Source organism: Gadus chalcogrammus, chromosome 15 (assembly GCF_026213295.1).
Source record: "Gadus chalcogrammus isolate NIFS_2021 chromosome 15, NIFS_Gcha_1.0, whole genome shotgun sequence".
Classification (NCBI taxonomy): Eukaryota; Metazoa; Chordata; class Actinopteri; order Gadiformes; family Gadidae; genus Gadus; species Gadus chalcogrammus.
Genome location: NC_079426.1, coordinates 1,863,775 through 1,882,674, shown reverse-complemented (window position 1 = coordinate 1,882,674; position 18,900 = coordinate 1,863,775). Strand labels below are relative to the sequence as shown.

At 50.9% G+C, this 18,900-nt stretch overlaps 2 non-coding genes across 2 annotated transcripts; both read left to right on the top strand.

Moving 5' to 3' along the window:
• The first annotated feature begins 8,357 nt into the window (after positions 1-8,357).
• Positions 8,358-8,548, top strand: LOC130405261 (U2 spliceosomal RNA). Its single transcript, XR_008904323.1, has one exon. It is a non-coding gene; the product is annotated as a U2 spliceosomal RNA (small nuclear RNA).
• A 344-nt stretch (positions 8,549-8,892) lies between these two features.
• Positions 8,893-9,057, top strand: LOC130405254 (U1 spliceosomal RNA). Its single transcript, XR_008904318.1, has one exon. It is a non-coding gene; the product is annotated as a U1 spliceosomal RNA (small nuclear RNA).
• The last annotated feature ends 9,843 nt before the right edge of the window (positions 9,058-18,900 follow it).

The following is an 18,900-nucleotide window of genomic DNA, read 5'->3' as shown; positions in this document are numbered from 1 at the left end:
GTCGCACACGGTGCACTGATGTGTAGGCTCCTCCATGTTCCATCTGGTACAGTAAAACATGAATAAATGAGTACAACAAGCAGATCATTTAGATTGACAATATGTAGCCCTTTATTATACAGAAATGTGCTGTTGGTGTATTAGCCTAGGTGGACAACACGCTCGCCAGATTGTTATCTATGTTGTTAGAAATGAGCTACTGTTTACCAGTGTTACCTCCCTCAGCTTCCCTGCTCCGAACCGTAGTTGGGAGCGAGCTGTTTTGAATTATATTACTTGGCTCGTTGCAGGTAACTTGCTTGTCTAGTTGTCCGGTTAACATAGCCGAAGCACAAACAGTGAGGCGTTGGTGGGTTGCAGCAATGAATTAGGCTTTCTTTATTTCCACAATGGTACATTAACAAAGCATAAAAGGCTACTATCCGTTCGCACTGTAGACTCCGACTGATTTCCCGCGTGGTCCTTCGTTTTACACTACCCACAACACACCCGTTCTATTACGTCACACCTAATGCGCCACACAAACGTATTTTACCCCAATAAAACCACCAGGGGGAGCCAGAGACTGCAACACTACCCCCACTCTGGAGAATGTTTAAACCCTTAACATATCTCCAGCATCACTACACTGTACACAGGAAAATACCAATTAGACCGTCATTATACAAGCATCCAACCATAACATGTGTTTCCCACAGGCCCTGAAGGGGTCCTCTTCCAGTGGAAAGTTAAGGTGAAAAGGCAATGCCTATAAACGTAAATTAAAGCGTATTCCCCACTCCTTTCGTACATGTAGGCAAATGGCATGAACACTCATACATTAGCGTAATTTACAGGGTGTAAGATTTCAAGTGCAATAGCGTACTACAGGGTGTAGGATTTCAAGTGCAAAAATAGGGCAACATTTTCTATTATACAAATAACATTTTTCTTTCTTCCAAATCGTTTTTCACACGCATGCCCATTAAGTGCCTCAACGGTAAACATACCCAGGATGCTCCAATAAAACTATGCGCACCATTAGTTTTCAAACCACCGACTGGTGACAGCAAACAACAATATCAAACCGTTAAATCGTATAAAGCTTCACATTTTTAACCTCAACATAGGCGAGTTACCTTGCAATGACACTACTGGAAATACAATCTTGGTTATTGTCAATACTCGAACTCTTTTGCTTTGACAATACTGGAACTTCTTTTTTTTTTTGGTTTGGACAACACAGGAACTCTTGTTTTTGTTGTCTTTTACTGGAACTCTTTTTCTCTGAGGAGGGCAGCGATCCGCCTACACCCAACCTCAGGCAACTATGCTCAGTGATCAATCCAGTCACCAAACATGTCAGGAGCTCTGCGGACCCTCCGGGGTCGACGCCGAGGGGTGGAGCTCAAAAGAGGACGACCAGCTTCTCCCCTGGCCGTATGCGAGGTCCCAGCCTCCTCCAGCGAAGGCTCAGCGGGGTGGCAAGGAAGCTGGCTGCTGCTCGGTGATGGTGGTGGAGAGAAGAGGCCTGGAAGGGCCTCCACAACAGGGTCCTCCGTCTCTGGTGACGTGCCCCAAAGGTCAAGGGGACTGCTGTCGATTTCTGAAGGGCTGGGGTCTGACGACGGGGGTGGCGCCTCCACTGGTGCCCACGTTCCAGCCTCCCGAAATGTCCAGCTGTTGTCTAGTGCTGTCCTGGAATGGTAAGCTTTGAGTTTGTCGTGATGAACGACTTTCATCTTCATCCTCTGACCCTTTTTAATCCGGTAGACCAAGTCGTCCAGTACGCCCACAATGAAGTACGGACCCTCGTAGGAAGGCAGGAACTTCCGCACTTTATCCTTTACCCTCTTGGTGCCTTTGACTAGGAACCATACTGCATCACCAACTTTGTGTTGGACTCTGCAAACATTTTTGTCGTACTGCCGTTTGGCACGCTCGACAGATTTTCCCAGCGCCTCCCGGGCCAACTGGTGAGATAGCTCGAGCCTTTCCCGGAGCTGTACAACATAGGATGGAGGGGTAGTAGTGTTGTCTGGGTCAGGTGGCAACCCAGCAACAAGATCCACTGGCTCGGTAATTTCCCGCCCGAACAGCATCATGTTAGGCGTCAGGCCCGTGGAGCTGTGTTTGGATGCCCGGTAGGCCATGACTGCATATGGGGTCATGATGTCCCAGTCCCAGTGACATCGTTCCGCAGTGGTGGCTATGATTTTCTGCAGGGTGGCATTGAAACGTTCTACTTGGCCGTCTGACTGCGGCCGAAACGGCGTGGTCCGTGTCTTGTCGATTCCCAGCAGTTCACACATTCTCTGGAACACAGCCGACTCGAAATTGGTACCTTGGTCGCTGTGTAGGCACTGTGGAGCTCCGTACCGGCACACCCACTCGGAAACAATCTTCTCGGCCACCGTCGTTGCTTGTTCATTGGGAACCGGGTAGGCTTCCACCCATTTGCTGAAGTAGTCTTGTACTACTATTATGTAGCGGTTGCGCCTTTCAGTTTCATTTAATGGTCCCATTAAATCGACTGCGATGCGTTCGAAGGGGGCACCAACTCGCACTGTGCCCATGGCGGCTTGAGGTGTTTTCTTCGGGCGGGCTTTTGCAGCACAGCTGGTGCAGGTGCGGCACCACAGCGTGACGTCATCCCTCATATTGTACCAGTAGTACCGGGCCTTGAGACGTGCGAGTGTCCTTTCTCCTCCAAAGTGGCCACCGACTGGGCCATCGTGCAATTGCTCCGTGACTGAGGTGCGGTACTCTTGAGGCAACAGGATCTGTGGATAGAACACCTTTCCATCTGTGCAGTAGAATTTCCTCAGCAAAACGCCATCTTTCTGGTAGAGCCTTTTCCACTGCGACCAGTAGGCTTTGGTGGCAGGGCTGTAGGGTGCTATGTCCGCCCAGGGTGGCCTGCTCCTCCCCTCGTCCATCCACTTCCTCACTGGTGCTATGTCTGGGTCAGCTTCTTGGGCACTGATTAACTGCTCTTGGGTCCAACCACTGAACAGGTTGGTTTGGGCTGGCTCACTCACCCTGTAGACACCTGGTCGGAACAGAGAGCCAGCTTGATCATTACTGAAAACGTCCGCTACCCCCACTGGAAGATGCTTAGACTCAACTGCAGGGCTGCCTCCATAGCTATCTTCAGGCACCACTACCCCCACTGGAGGTTGCTCTGCAGGAGTTTCCACAGCATCCTCTTCAGGCACCACTACCCCCACTGGAGGTTGCTCTGCAGGAGTTTCCACGGCATCCTCTTCATCCTCTTCGGCCATGTTGCACTGAATCCCCTTGTGCTGGAACTGGTTACTGAGGCTAGGCTCCGGCACTGTGCATGGGCATGACGTCCGGCAGGGTCTTCTGGAGAGCGCGTCCGCATTTTGGTGGTGTCTCCCTGGACGATGGATCACCAGGAACTCGTACTCTGCTAGTTTCTCAAGCCAGCGAGCAAGCTGACCCTCAGGCTCCTTCATCCGAGTCAACCAGCGCAGGCTGCTGTGATCAGTCCGTATGATGAATGATCTCCCTAGTAGGTACTGCCGGAAATGAGAGGTGAACTCGACAGCTGCCAGAAGTTCTCGTCTGGTGGTGCAGTAGTTTTGCTCAGTGGGCGACATTCTCCTGCTCCCATAGGCTAGCACTCTCTCCTCACCTTCTTGCACTTGGGAGAGGACTGCTCCGATTCCCCAGTCACTGGCGTCTGTGTCGAGGAGCAGTTGGCCACTGTCGAGGGGATAGCCCAGCACCGGCGCTGACGTCAACCGGCTTTTCAGCTGCTCGAACGCCTCCTGGCATTCATCCGTCCAGTTAAAGCGTGCATACTTTTTGGTGAGTTCGTGGAGGGGCTTGGCAACTGTGGCGAAATCCTTGACGAAGCGTCGGTAGTACGAGGCCAGGCCGACAAACTGACGCACTTCAGAGACGTTTCGGGGTGCGGGCCACTCAGTCACCTTTTGGATCTTTTGGGGGTCAGTAGCGATACCTTTGCTGGAGACGATGTGCCCCAGGTAAGCCACTCGCTCTCGGAACAGGAAACACTTTGATGGTTTAAGTTTCAGGTTGGCGGCGCGTAGTCTGTTGAACACCTGGCTCAGCCGCTCCAACATGTCGGTGCCGTCCCGCCCCAGGACAATGATGTCATCGAGGTACACCAAACAGGTCTCCCACTGCAGCCCGGCCAGGACACGGTCCATGAGCCTCTGGAATGTGGCCGGCGCATTGCACAGTCCGAAAGGCATCACATTCCATTCGAACAGGCCCTTACGGGTGCAGAAAGCAGCGGCTTTTCGGGCTCTCGGCGTCATTTCCACCTGCCAGTACCCTGATGTTAAATCCAGCGTGCTGAAGTACCTGGCGGTGGACAATGTGTCTAAGGTGTCCTGGATGCGGGGCAGTGGATACGCATCCTTAATGGTCCTCTCATTTAAGAGCCTGTAGTCGACACATAGCCGCGAAGTCTGGTCCTTCTTCCTTACCATAACAATTGGTGCAGCCCAGCTGCTGTGGCTGAGTTGGGCCACACCAGTGTCCAGGCTCTGCTGCACCTGCTGGTCCGCTGCAGTTTGTTTGTCTCCAGCCATCCTGCGTGGTTGCTGTTTCACAGGTGGACCAGGGATGGTGAGGATATCGTGCTGCACGAGGCCAGTACGGCCAAGGTCAGTGGGCCCCGTGGAGAACACGTCACTGTATGACCGTAGCAGGCAGGCCACCCTCTCATGGTCCCCCTTTGGCAGACTAGCACAGCTCTCATTATACAGGACCTGCAGGTGGCTGGGCAAAGAAGCAGAGACAGAGTTAATCGGTTCGGAGGCCGGTGGGGCGAGGGGTGGCTGGGGCTCCAGCTTCCCTAACACCGTTGCTGGTTGTAGGATCCCTGCCACAACGCCTCTCTTCAACGTGACAGGTAAGGCTCCAGGGTTGAAGACTCTGATGGGAACGTTGGTGGACCGCTGCGCCTGTACGACGAGGTGAGCCACTAGTACGTGGTGTTTTTCGATGAAACCTTTAGTTGGGCTCAGCATCAGGTCTCCGTCAGCGTGGCGGAGGTGGGCGGTGCCGGGGACTACATACTCACACCCCGATTCCAACACTGTTGTGCGGGCCACTCTGACAATGTGCACCCGGGACTGATGGCTTGGGTTAAAACGAGGTACCTTCTCTCCACATAGGGTTATCTCCCGGCGACCATAGTCCAGCTGGGCACTCGTCTGATGTAGGAAAGGGTGCCCCAGGATAACCTCGGTGCTCTCTGCTGTGTCGGCCATGATGAAGTTCACATTGGTAGCTCGGCTCCCAACTCGTACTGGTAGGTTGACTTCCCCCAGCACTGCCAGACCACCGGGGCCGATGCCCTGCAGGACCTCCGCGACAGATGGCTCTATTGGGGGTCTGGACTCTGTGGGAATGGCGTTGAAGAGATGGAGGGGCAACACATTCCTCCGAGCACCAGAGTCAAGCAGAGCACACATTTCCAATCCATGTATCAATATTTGAACACACATGTCGTCTTCCTGACTTGCAGTACAGGTGACCACTATACCTGTGTCGGGGGCTGTGTTGTTATTGACTGTCCGAGCTTGCTGTCTGGGTCGACGGGGAGAAGGGCAGTTTCTCATCATATGCCCTAGACCGGAGCAGTTGTGGCACTGAACATCCCCCATAGGCATTTTGACATTTGTGGTTTTCTTCTGGTGCCACTGCGGACTAAATCTTGGAGCCCTCTCTGGTGAGTCGATGGACCAGACAGCTACCCCCACTGGCTCTACACAAGCTGGCATGCTGTTATTTTCACGTACCGTGGCGGCCCTGGCTCTCTGATTTACAAAGCTGCGTTGGCCAGGCTGCATGAATTGTGTGACTGTTCTGGCGGCCCTCCTGGTGGTCTCATAGCTGTGTGCGATGTCATATGCTCTGGCCAGGGTGCGCGGCTGCTTCTCCAGTAGCCTTTGCACCACCTCGGCGTCGGCCAGGGCGTTGGTGAAGACCTCCACACTGATGGCGTCCTGCTCCAGCTCTGTACGGTCAGCATACACAATGGACACTTTCTCATAAATATCATCCCTTAAGAGGTGCAGCGCTTCGTTCTGCCCCCTAACCCGCTGTCTCAATTCGATGCCGATGGCTGCCGCATGCTCGGAGCGCGGCCCGTAGGCAGTCTCTATTTCAGCCACAATCCGCCGGTAGTTCCAACGGTCAGATCTGGGATTTTTATGGACGATAGCTCCATAAATCTGAATAAATCTGGCTGAATCTCAGTTGCACTGCCATTGTTGCATCTGACCAATGATTTGCCATTGCACAGCTTTCGAACCGGTGAATAAAGTCTTTCCAGGAGCCCATTCCATCAAAATGGCCTGGCTTCAATATTGGAATTCTCTCTCTATATCCATAATGTTCATCGTCACTGTTGTCCATCGCTACAACATCTGGCGCTGTGTGTGATGACTGTGGCGCCGGCTTGGCGCTTCTCGCAGCTGACTGGCCGTATTGGTAGGTGTCGCGGTGTGGGGCATAGTTATCCTCATAGCTTCTTACTCCACAACGCTCCACGGGCTGGGGCATAGAGGGTGGAAAAGGTGTTGAAGTGAACTGAGGGGACAGTAAGTGGGTTGGGTCAAAAGGGTTTTGTGCCGTACAATTCACGGGGTTGAACGGGTTAGTCAACCGTGATGGCGGTGGCGTGGGGGGGAATGCTCGGTTGAGCGACGGCGTATGGCCGTGAACAATCCCTCCGTCTGCGGCTAACGTTAGCTCCATGCTAGCCGTGAAGGGGTTAAAGCCGTCGGCATATCGGCCGTCCATGTGGTTAACTGGGTCCATATCAGTGTCTCTTACATCTATTAAAAATGGGTTGGTGCTTATCCATCTCGACTCCATCTCGACAGGCCTCCTATTTCAAGCATTAACGGTACCTTTAGCTTTAGCTCAGTCTGCGTCCGACCGTCCGACGTCCTCTCACTTTCTTCTTGCTTTGTTAATCCCGGACGAGCCCCCAGTGTTACCTCCCTCAGCTTCCCTGCTCCGAACCGTAGTTGGGAGCGAGCTGTTTTGAATTATATTACTTGGCTCGTTGCAGGTAACTTGCTTGTCTAGTTGTCCGGTTAACATAGCCGAAGCACAAACAGTGAGGCGTTGGTGGGTTGCAGCAATGAATTAGGCTTTCTTTATTTCCACAATGGTACATTAACAAAGCATAAAAGGCTACTATCCGTTCGCACTGTAGACTCCGACTGATTTCCCGCGTGGTCCTTCGTTTTACACTACCCACAACACACCCGTTCTATTACGTCACACCTAATGCGCCACACAAACGTATTTTACCCCAATAAAACCACCAGGGGGAGCCAGAGACTGCAACACCAGGTATGCAGCGCATCCCATGCAACAAGAGATTAACACGGTCGCCAAATTGCTTTATGTTACACTTACTCTCGCATCAGCTGTTGTCTAAACAGTCACATTTACCCAAATCAACACATATCCACATCAAATTGTCCAAGAAAACGTTGATTGTCGCCGAAAAGCAACAAGTTTGCAGGTATGCGACGTATGCCCTTACACATTGTAAACAGTGTCGTTAGCCGCGCCTAGCTATCGTTACAAAACACACATTAATCAGCTTATTATTTCAACGACCCCTGGGTACATATAGTCATGCCATACACCGTTGGAAAGCTTAGATTACCACGATTAAAAGGAGACCACCCACGAGTAATATGGTTGCTCGCAGACAAAACGGCGATAGGTTGACTGAAGTCAACCCAGCAGCTAAAAACGTAACCGCTACGTCTTCCCTTTATACACAACGACCGTGTTATGACACGGTGGAAATCTTTTCTCTTTCTACAAAATCGAAACAGCTTAATACAAACCTTAATAAAAAAGGTCTAATTGTCAACTAGCAAACGGTGAAGGGGATACAATTTACCTGAGTGAAACCACGTGCTGTAAGCTATTTTCTTTTTCAACTCGAGCTCATTGGCTGCAATGGCTGCAATAGACTTCCGGGTGTTGACGTTGTTGGGGCGGGGAAATCGTGGGCACCACCATTTTGGCAGTATTCGATAGTATTGTTGGTTTATTTATTTTTTAACATTTTTTTGGTGAAGCACTGCTTCACCTGTAGTCTTATAGAAGCCTCCACTGCTCCAAACTCTATTTGTGAAACATGCAGACGGCCTAGTGAGACTGCCAGCAGGCAGCAGCAAAGAGATGTAGCGACCTCGGTTTATTTCTTCAGCTTTCACATACACACAAACACGCACACAGGGTGCTTGGTCATTCTTTTGTTTTTTTTTCGTTGTCTGTTAAACCGCCACGTGGAGCGACGTGTCTGGGAACGTCGCCTCTTGGTCTGAGCGTGTGTAGGCATCGCTTCTCGGCCTTTTGGCTAAGATCAAGTGTAGTATCTGTTCTTATCAGTTTAATATCTGATACGTCCCCTACCCGGGGACCATATATTAAATTGATTTTTGGAACTGGGAGATGGAAAAGGGGCTTGCCCCGTCCACTCCACGCATCGACCTGGTATTGCAGTACCTCCAGGACCGGTGCACCCCTCTCTCACTGTGAAAAACAAAACTAAACTCCTCCTGAGAGTACACCCGTCCGCCTGTAGACAATAAAGTGTCATTTACAATTCATAAACGCACTGTTTACAATTATTCCAACGATATTCTGTTGTTTAAGAAAGAAAAAAGGATTCTTTCTGTGGCGTGTCGATAACTCGGACCTCCAGGTTTCCTTTCGTTAAGCTTCCATCACGCTGATTTCAGATTCGCCTGTCATCGTGTGACCGGTGGTCTACAGTGTTTATTAAAGTCTAGACATCGCCGAATGCTTTGCAACCGTTCTCCACGGGAACACGCGTGGGCATCGTTCAGCCCACCTGAACGTGTTCAACTCATACTTACCTGGCAAGGGAGATACCATGATCAAGAAGGTGGTTCACCCATAGCGAGGCTCAGCCATTGCACTGAGGCTGTTGCTGACCCGTGCGAATTCCCCAAATGTGGGAATCTCGATTGCATAATTTCTGGTAGTGGGGGACTGCGTTCGCGCTCTCCCCTGATCATGTTGTTCTAAAGAAATAATAGCTATGAATGGCTTCATCGTGCTATAGTGCAGTCCATACCATGTTTTGCATCGCTACGTTTCTTCAAAAGATCACGCAAACGATGACGCGCAAGCAGTGTAATGCATTGCGTTCAAATATGGAACTCTGAGTCTGGAATAACGCATTCATTCATTCATTCATTCATTCATTCATTCATTCATTCATTCATTCATTCATTCATTCATTCCTTTCATTCATTATGGATCCTTATTTCCAGAAATATTATGTGCAAGGCCTAGATTATCAAAATCCGCTAGTCTGCTGAATGTTTTGTTTATTATTTTCATACTTTGAGTTGATGTAGCTGATGATATTCATATTTTCAAGTGGAAAAGTGTTTAATTGTTACATTTTTGGGCTGAATTAAGAAAAATAATAAGAATGTATTCAGTGCACTCACTTTGTCTGGATGACAGAGCCATTCACAGAACTCATTATTTTGACCACACAGGGAGTGCAGCCAGCAAAGTGGGGGTGTATTCACACCTCTGGTTGCGGGAGAGAAGACACAAGGACTTCTAATTTCTTTGGTGTGTTTTTTCTTTCCACTACCCCACCCCTTGTGAAAGCCAAGCACACAGAGACTCAAATTCTTTTACAACTTTTATTTTTCACCCCGAATGGGTTTCATTGAAAAGGCAATGCATATAAAACACAAGTAAACAAGATCTGTTTAATTAAAAGCTCGCCCACCACAACAAGGTACAGATCTACAGGCGAGAACACGAGAGCATGAGACGAGAGACAAACATGTACTACCATTTGCAAACATTTTCATTAAACATGGAGCTGACAGACATGCACACATTAAAAGGAAAGGCACATATAAATAACATTAATAATAATGCAAAAATCTCAACAATTGAAGAACACACACTTGTACTTAAGATACAACTCAACAATTGGCTTGTACAGGCTAAAGTGCAATAATGAACATGATTATCCAAAGACTCAGGTGACCAATCAACAAATAAAGGCTCAAGCTGTTCCTCCCTTTTGTGTTTTCTTTAGCAAACTTTTGTTAAAACTGAAGCAGACAAATACATACAAACATCACAAACACATGAAGCTGACAAAGACAAACAACATGCATGACAAAAACACAGATTATCTGAACATGAACAACCACTAAAGGGTATGTAAACTGATTGTGTTAGATTGGAACTGATTAAGGTTAAAAAGATTGACCCGCTTCTCGGCCTTTTGGCTAAGACAGTGATCCCCTCCGTTGTCTGTCTATATATTGCCTATTTAGTGGCAATTATATAGCAGGTTAGGAGGATATTGCACCATCTTTTTGGTAAGTTGGGGTCAAATACCAGTTGCTGATACCCTTTACCAAGAAGACCATTGTCCAGTTTGTTTAAACGGTAAAGTGCATTTTATTGTTGCCTGTATTACCTTGTTTACTCACTGTTTTATTGCTTTTAACATCTTGAATTTTTAAGAGTGTGGTGTCTCCATCATGTCGGTTAACCCCTCCGGCATGAGGAGGCACCACAGTGTACGTTTTAAATTCAAGTCAATCAATGGAATTTTAATTCAGATGTCCCGGCTTGATTTTTCAAGGAAGCACATCCAAGGAATCCTGAAGTTTACCGGAAACGACTTGAATTGTATTCTTACTCTGCCCTTTAACAAAGGATTCGATGTTAGCTTCGCAGCCACAACAACCCTCAAAGAATTTTGGACACGCTACGACACGGTAAAAGACCAGTTCTCAGCATTTGAAGTGGAGAGACTAAATGACGATTCCATTAAAACCGTAATCGTCAGGATGTTCAATGAAACTGTAAATGCTGATGATATTTGTATATGGCTGGCAACAGTGGCATCACAGAGGTAAGTTATTCACACACACACACACACACACACACACACACACACACACACACACACACACACACACACACACACACACACACACACACACACACACACACACACACACACACAGTCCTCCTTTCCAACTCTGCATCCACGACACTCTTAAAGAGTTCAAAGTTGTCATACACCACATTGTCGAAGCCAGGTGTAGTGGACTTCCTAGTGGATGGACAGTAGGAAAACATTTTGTGCATGCTTCCAGCCACTTTGTCCTTGAAAGGGTTGTACCTCTTCCACTGTCCACCACAGTTTGGCATGTGGCAAGCCCCACATGGCCTTGAGGACTTGTTAGGCATGAATGCCTTCACTGTTGGTGCAGGAGGGACAAAGCACTGGCTGCAGGATGTCCCACGAAACAGGACGGAGGGGGCCTGTGGCTGTGCGGGGAAGACCTGCAGTATGGGTGCTGCCGACACAGGGGGTGGGCCGTAGGTCAACGCAGCGGGTGGCCTCGGCTGGAGGTGGGTGGGCGCAGAAGGCCTCGGCAGAATGGGGGTGAGCGCAGCAGGCTTCGGCCGGGTGGAGGACGACAACCCAGTGGGCTGAACGGGTCGGTTCGCGGGAGTCACAGGCTGTGGCTCAGCAACAAATAATCTGGAAACATAAAATACACATGTGATCAGTATTGATATGACGTGTGTGCTATTTGCTTTCCACAGCCAACAGGTGAAACAAAGTGCTTATGACAACTTACCTCCGCTTCTCACCACGTCTCTTTCCAGCCTCGTGATGGATGAGCCGGTACTGGACCTGAGGCCGGTCTGGCGGAGGGAGGGATGTTGGCAGCGCAGGAGCCTCCGGGAACGGTGCGTCCGACAGCACTTTCAGGTGAGGAGTCACCTTGTGGCCGAAGGAGCAGTCGCTCCTTCTGCCACTTCAGCAGCTCGTTCTGCTCTCCCTGCTGGCAGTACTGGAACAGCAGCCACACCAGCCAGCCGACATCATTCTCCACAAGCCACCTGAAGGTCTGACCGGCGTACTACCCGAACGTGATGACCAGCTGACCTTTCCACAGCTCAGCCCCCGACCTCTTGGCAGCCGCCTCTGCTGTCTTGAGATCCAGCCATTTAGGGTCAACAACAGTGCTGCTGCGGGCCTCTGCCACAGACCTTGCTGCCTCTGTACAGTACAGCCTGGCCTCTCCTTGCCGGTACAAAATGATGTTGGGGTACTGGTGTAGCTGTTGATGGCTGACCAGCGATGGTTTAGTGGCCAAGCTCTTCCCGCAGACATCACAGGTAAAGGTCTCCCTGGCGATGGCATGGATCTTCAGATGACTCGCCAGGTTGGACTTTTCACTGAATGTCTTGTCGCACACGGTGCACTGATGTGTAGGCTCCTCCATGTTCCATCTGGTACAGTAAAACATGAATAAATGAGTACAACAAGCAGATCATTTAGATTGACAATATGTAGCCCTTTATTATACAGAAATGTGCTGTTGGTGTATTAGCCTAGGTGGACAACACGCTCGCCAGATTGTTATCTATGTTGTTAGAAATGAGCTACTGTTTACCAGTGTTACCTCCCTCAGCTTCCCTGCTCCGAACCGTAGTTGGGAGCGAGCTGTTTTGAATTATATTACTTGGCTCGTTGCAGGTAACTTGCTTGTCTAGTTGTCCGGTTAACATAGCCGAAGCACAAACAGTGAGGCGTTGGTGGGTTGCAGCAATGAATTAGGCTTTCTTTATTTCCACAATGGTACATTAACAAAGCATAAAAGGCTACTATCCGTTCGCACTGTAGACTCCGACTGATTTCCCGCGTGGTCCTTCGTTTTACACTACCCACAACACACCCGTTCTATTACGTCACACCTAATGCGCCACACAAACGTATTTTACCCCAATAAAACCACCAGGGGGAGCCAGAGACTGCAACACTACCCCCACTCTGGAGAATGTTTAAACCCTTAACATATCTCCAGCATCACTACACTGTACACAGGAAAATACCAATTAGACCGTCATTATACAAGCATCCAACCATAACATGTGTTTCCCACAGGCCCTGAAGGGGTCCTCTTCCAGTGGAAAGTTAAGGTGAAAAGGCAATGCCTATAAACGTAAATTAAAGCGTATTCCCCACTCCTTTCGTACATGTAGGCAAATGGCATGAACACTCATACATTAGCGTAATTTACAGGGTGTAAGATTTCAAGTGCAATAGCGTACTACAGGGTGTAGGATTTCAAGTGCAAAAATAGGGCAACATTTTCTATTATACAAATAACATTTTTCTTTCTTCCAAATCGTTTTTCACACGCATGCCCATTAAGTGCCTCAACGGTAAACATACCCAGGATGCTCCAATAAAACTATGCGCACCATTAGTTTTCAAACCACCGACTGGTGACAGCAAACAACAATATCAAACCGTTAAATCGTATAAAGCTTCACATTTTTAACCTCAACATAGGCGAGTTACCTTGCAATGACACTACTGGAAATACAATCTTGGTTATTGTCAATACTCGAACTCTTTTGCTTTGACAATACTGGAACTTCTTTTTTTTTTTGGTTTGGACAACACAGGAACTCTTGTTTTTGTTGTCTTTTACTGGAACTCTTTTTCTCTGAGGAGGGCAGCGATCCGCCTACACCCAACCTCAGGCAACTATGCTCAGTGATCAATCCAGTCACCAAACATGTCAGGAGCTCTGCGGACCCTCCGGGGTCGACGCCGAGGGGTGGAGCTCAAAAGAGGACGACCAGCTTCTCCCCTGGCCGTATGCGAGGTCCCAGCCTCCTCCAGCGAAGGCTCAGCGGGGTGGCAAGGAAGCTGGCTGCTGCTCGGTGATGGTGGTGGAGAGAAGAGGCCTGGAAGGGCCTCCACAACAGGGTCCTCCGTCTCTGGTGACGTGCCCCAAAGGTCAAGGGGACTGCTGTCGATTTCTGAAGGGCTGGGGTCTGACGACGGGGGTGGCGCCTCCACTGGTGCCCACGTTCCAGCCTCCCGAAATGTCCAGCTGTTGTCTAGTGCTGTCCTGGAATGGTAAGCTTTGAGTTTGTCGTGATGAACGACTTTCATCTTCATCCTCTGACCCTTTTTAATCCGGTAGACCAAGTCGTCCAGTACGCCCACAATGAAGTACGGACCCTCGTAGGAAGGCAGGAACTTCCGCACTTTATCCTTTACCCTCTTGGTGCCTTTGACTAGGAACCATACTGCATCACCAACTTTGTGTTGGACTCTGCAAACATTTTTGTCGTACTGCCGTTTGGCACGCTCGACAGATTTTCCCAGCGCCTCCCGGGCCAACTGGTGAGATAGCTCGAGCCTTTCCCGGAGCTGTACAACATAGGATGGAGGGGTAGTAGTGTTGTCTGGGTCAGGTGGCAACCCAGCAACAAGATCCACTGGCTCGGTAATTTCCCGCCCGAACAGCATCATGTTAGGCGTCAGGCCCGTGGAGCTGTGTTTGGATGCCCGGTAGGCCATGACTGCATATGGGGTCATGATGTCCCAGTCCCAGTGACATCGTTCCGCAGTGGTGGCTATGATTTTCTGCAGGGTGGCATTGAAACGTTCTACTTGGCCGTCTGACTGCGGCCGAAACGGCGTGGTCCGTGTCTTGTCGATTCCCAGCAGTTCACACATTCTCTGGAACACAGCCGACTCGAAATTGGTACCTTGGTCGCTGTGTAGGCACTGTGGAGCTCCGTACCGGCACACCCACTCGGAAACAATCTTCTCGGCCACCGTCGTTGCTTGTTCATTGGGAACCGGGTAGGCTTCCACCCATTTGCTGAAGTAGTCTTGTACTACTATTATGTAGCGGTTGCGCCTTTCAGTTTCATTTAATGGTCCCATTAAATCGACTGCGATGCGTTCGAAGGGGGCACCAACTCGCACTGTGCCCATGGCGGCTTGAGGTGTTTTCTTCGGGCGGGCTTTTGCAGCACAGCTGGTGCAGGTGCGGCACCACAGCGTGACGTCATCCCTCATATTGTACCAGTAGTACCGGGCCTTGAGACGTGCGAGTGTCCTTTCTCCTCCAAAGTGGCCACCGACTGGGCCATCGTGCAATTGCTCCGTGACTGAGGTGCGGTACTCTTGAGGCAACAGGATCTGTGGATAGAACACCTTTCCATCTGTGCAGTAGAATTTCCTCAGCAAAACGCCATCTTTCTGGTAGAGCCTTTTCCACTGCGACCAGTAGGCTTTGGTGGCAGGGCTGTAGGGTGCTATGTCCGCCCAGGGTGGCCTGCTCCTCCCCTCGTCCATCCACTTCCTCACTGGTGCTATGTCTGGGTCAGCTTCTTGGGCACTGATTAACTGCTCTTGGGTCCAACCACTGAACAGGTTGGTTTGGGCTGGCTCACTCACCCTGTAGACACCTGGTCGGAACAGAGAGCCAGCTTGATCATTACTGAAAACGTCCGCTACCCCCACTGGAAGATGCTTAGACTCAACTGCAGGGCTGCCTCCATAGCTATCTTCAGGCACCACTACCCCCACTGGAGGTTGCTCTGCAGGAGTTTCCACAGCATCCTCTTCAGGCACCACTACCCCCACTGGAGGTTGCTCTGCAGGAGTTTCCACGGCATCCTCTTCATCCTCTTCGGCCATGTTGCACTGAATCCCCTTGTGCTGGAACTGGTTACTGAGGCTAGGCTCCGGCACTGTGCATGGGCATGACGTCCGGCAGGGTCTTCTGGAGAGCGCGTCCGCATTTTGGTGGTGTCTCCCTGGACGATGGATCACCAGGAACTCGTACTCTGCTAGTTTCTCAAGCCAGCGAGCAAGCTGACCCTCAGGCTCCTTCATCCGAGTCAACCAGCGCAGGCTGCTGTGATCAGTCCGTATGATGAATGATCTCCCTAGTAGGTACTGCCGGAAATGAGAGGTGAACTCGACAGCTGCCAGAAGTTCTCGTCTGGTGGTGCAGTAGTTTTGCTCAGTGGGCGACATTCTCCTGCTCCCATAGGCTAGCACTCTCTCCTCACCTTCTTGCACTTGGGAGAGGACTGCTCCGATTCCCCAGTCACTGGCGTCTGTGTCGAGGAGCAGTTGGCCACTGTCGAGGGGATAGCCCAGCACCGGCGCTGACGTCAACCGGCTTTTCAGCTGCTCGAACGCCTCCTGGCATTCATCCGTCCAGTTAAAGCGTGCATACTTTTTGGTGAGTTCGTGGAGGGGCTTGGCAACTGTGGCGAAATCCTTGACGAAGCGTCGGTAGTACGAGGCCAGGCCGACAAACTGACGCACTTCAGAGACGTTTCGGGGTGCGGGCCACTCAGTCACCTTTTGGATCTTTTGGGGGTCAGTAGCGATACCTTTGCTGGAGACGATGTGCCCCAGGTAAGCCACTCGCTCTCGGAACAGGAAACACTTTGATGGTTTAAGTTTCAGGTTGGCGGCGCGTAGTCTGTTGAACACCTGGCTCAGCCGCTCCAACATGTCGGTGCCGTCCCGCCCCAGGACAATGATGTCATCGAGGTACACCAAACAGGTCTCCCACTGCAGCCCGGCCAGGACACGGTCCATGAGCCTCTGGAATGTGGCCGGCGCATTGCACAGTCCGAAAGGCATCACATTCCATTCGAACAGGCCCTTACGGGTGCAGAAAGCAGCGGCTTTTCGGGCTCTCGGCGTCATTTCCACCTGCCAGTACCCTGATGTTAAATCCAGCGTGCTGAAGTACCTGGCGGTGGACAATGTGTCTAAGGTGTCCTGGATGCGGGGCAGTGGATACGCATCCTTAATGGTCCTCTCATTTAAGAGCCTGTAGTCGACACATAGCCGCGAAGTCTGGTCCTTCTTCCTTACCATAACAATTGGTGCAGCCCAGCTGCTGTGGCTGAGTTGGGCCACACCAGTGTCCAGGCTCTGCTGCACCTGCTGGTCCGCTGCAGTTTGTTTGTCTCCAGCCATCCTGCGTGGTTGCTGTTTCACAGGTGGACCAGGGATGGTGAGGATATCGTGCTGCACGAGGCCAGTACGGCCAAGGTCAGTGGGCCCCGTGGAGAAGACGTCACTGTATGACCGTAGCAGGCAGGCCACCCTCTCATGGTCCCCCTTTGGCAGACTAGCACAGCTCTCATTATACAGGACCTGCAGGTGGCTGGGCAAAGAAGCAGAGACAGAGTTAATCGGTTCGGAGGCCGGTGGGGCGAGGGGTGGCTGGGGCTCCAGCTTCCCTAACACCGTTGCTGGTTGTAGGATCCCTGCCACAACGCCTCTCTTCAACGTGACAGGTAAGGCTCCAGGGTTGAAGACTCTGATGGGAACGTTGGTGGACCGCTGCGCCTGTACGACGAGGTGAGCCACTAGTACGTGGTGTTTTTCGATGAAACCTTTAGTTGGGCTCAGCATCAGGTCTCCGTCAGCGTGGCGGAGGTGGGCGGTGCCGGGGACTACATACTCACACCCCGATTCCAACACTGTTGTGCGGGCCACTCTGACAATGTGCACCCGGGACTGATGGCTTGGGTTAAAACGAGGTACCTTCTCTCCACATAGGGTTATCTCCCGGCGACCATAGTCCAGCTGGGCACTCGTCTGATGTAGGAAAGGGTGCCCCAGGATAACCTCGGTGCTCTCTGCTGTGTCGGCCATGATGAAGTTCACATTGGTAGCTCGGCTCCCAACTCGTACTGGTAGGTTGACTTCCCCCAGCACTGCCAGACCACCGGGGCCGATGCCCTGCAGGACCTCCGCGACAGATGGCTCTATTGGGGGTCTGGACTCTGTGGGAATGGCGTTGAAGAGATGGAGGGGCAACACATTCCTCCGAGCACCAGAGTCAAGCAGAGCACACATTTCCAATCCATGTATCAATATTTGAACACACATGTCGTCTTCCTGACTTGCAGTACAGGTGACCACTATACCTGTGTCGGGGGCTGTGTTGTTATTGACTGTCCGAGCTTGCTGTCTGGGTCGACGGGGAGAAGGGCAGTTTCTCATCATATGCCCTAGACCGGAGCAGTTGTGGCACTGAACATCCCCCATAGGCATTTTGACATTTGTGGTTTTCTTCTGGTGCCACTGCGGACTAAATCTTGGAGCCCTCTCTGGTGAGTCGATGGACCAGACAGCTACCCCCACTGGCTCTACACAAGCTGGCATGCTGTTATTTTCACGTACCGTGGCGGCCCTGGCTCTCTGATTTACAAAGCTGCGTTGGCCAGGCTGCATGAATTGTGTGACTGTTCTGGCGGCCCTCCTGGTGGTCTCATAGCTGTGTGCGATGTCATATGCTCTGGCCAGGGTGCGCGGCTGCTTCTCCAGTAGCCTTTGCACCACCTCGGCGTCGGCCAGGGCGTTGGTGAAGACCTCCACACTGATGGCGTCCTGCTCCAGCTCTGTACGGTCAGCATACACAATGGACACTTTCTCATAAATATCATCCCTTAAGAGGTGCAGCGCTTCGTTCTGCCCCCTAACCCGCTGTCTCAATTCGATGCCGATGGCTGCCGCATGCTCGGAGCGCGGCCCGTAGGCAGTCTCTATTTCAGCCACAATCCGCCGGTAGTTCCAACGGTCAGATCTGGGATTTTTATGGACGATAGCTCCATAAATCTGAATAAATCTGGCTGAATCTCAGTTGCACTGCCATTGTTGCATCTGACCAATGATTTGCCATTGCACAGCTTTCGAACCGGTGAATAAAGTCTTTCCAGGAGCCCATTCCATCAAAATGGCCTGGCTTCAATATTGGAATTCTCTCTCTATATCCATAATGTTCATCGTCACTGTTGTCCATCGCTACAACATCTGGCGCTGTGTGTGATGACTGTGGCGCCGGCTTGGCGCTTCTCGCAGCTGACTGGCCGTATTGGTAGGTGTCGCGGTGTGGGGCATAGTTATCCTCATAGCTTCTTACTCCACAACGCTCCACGGGCTGGGGCATAGAGGGTGGAAAAGGTGTTGAAGTGAACTGAGGGGACAGTAAGTGGGTTGGG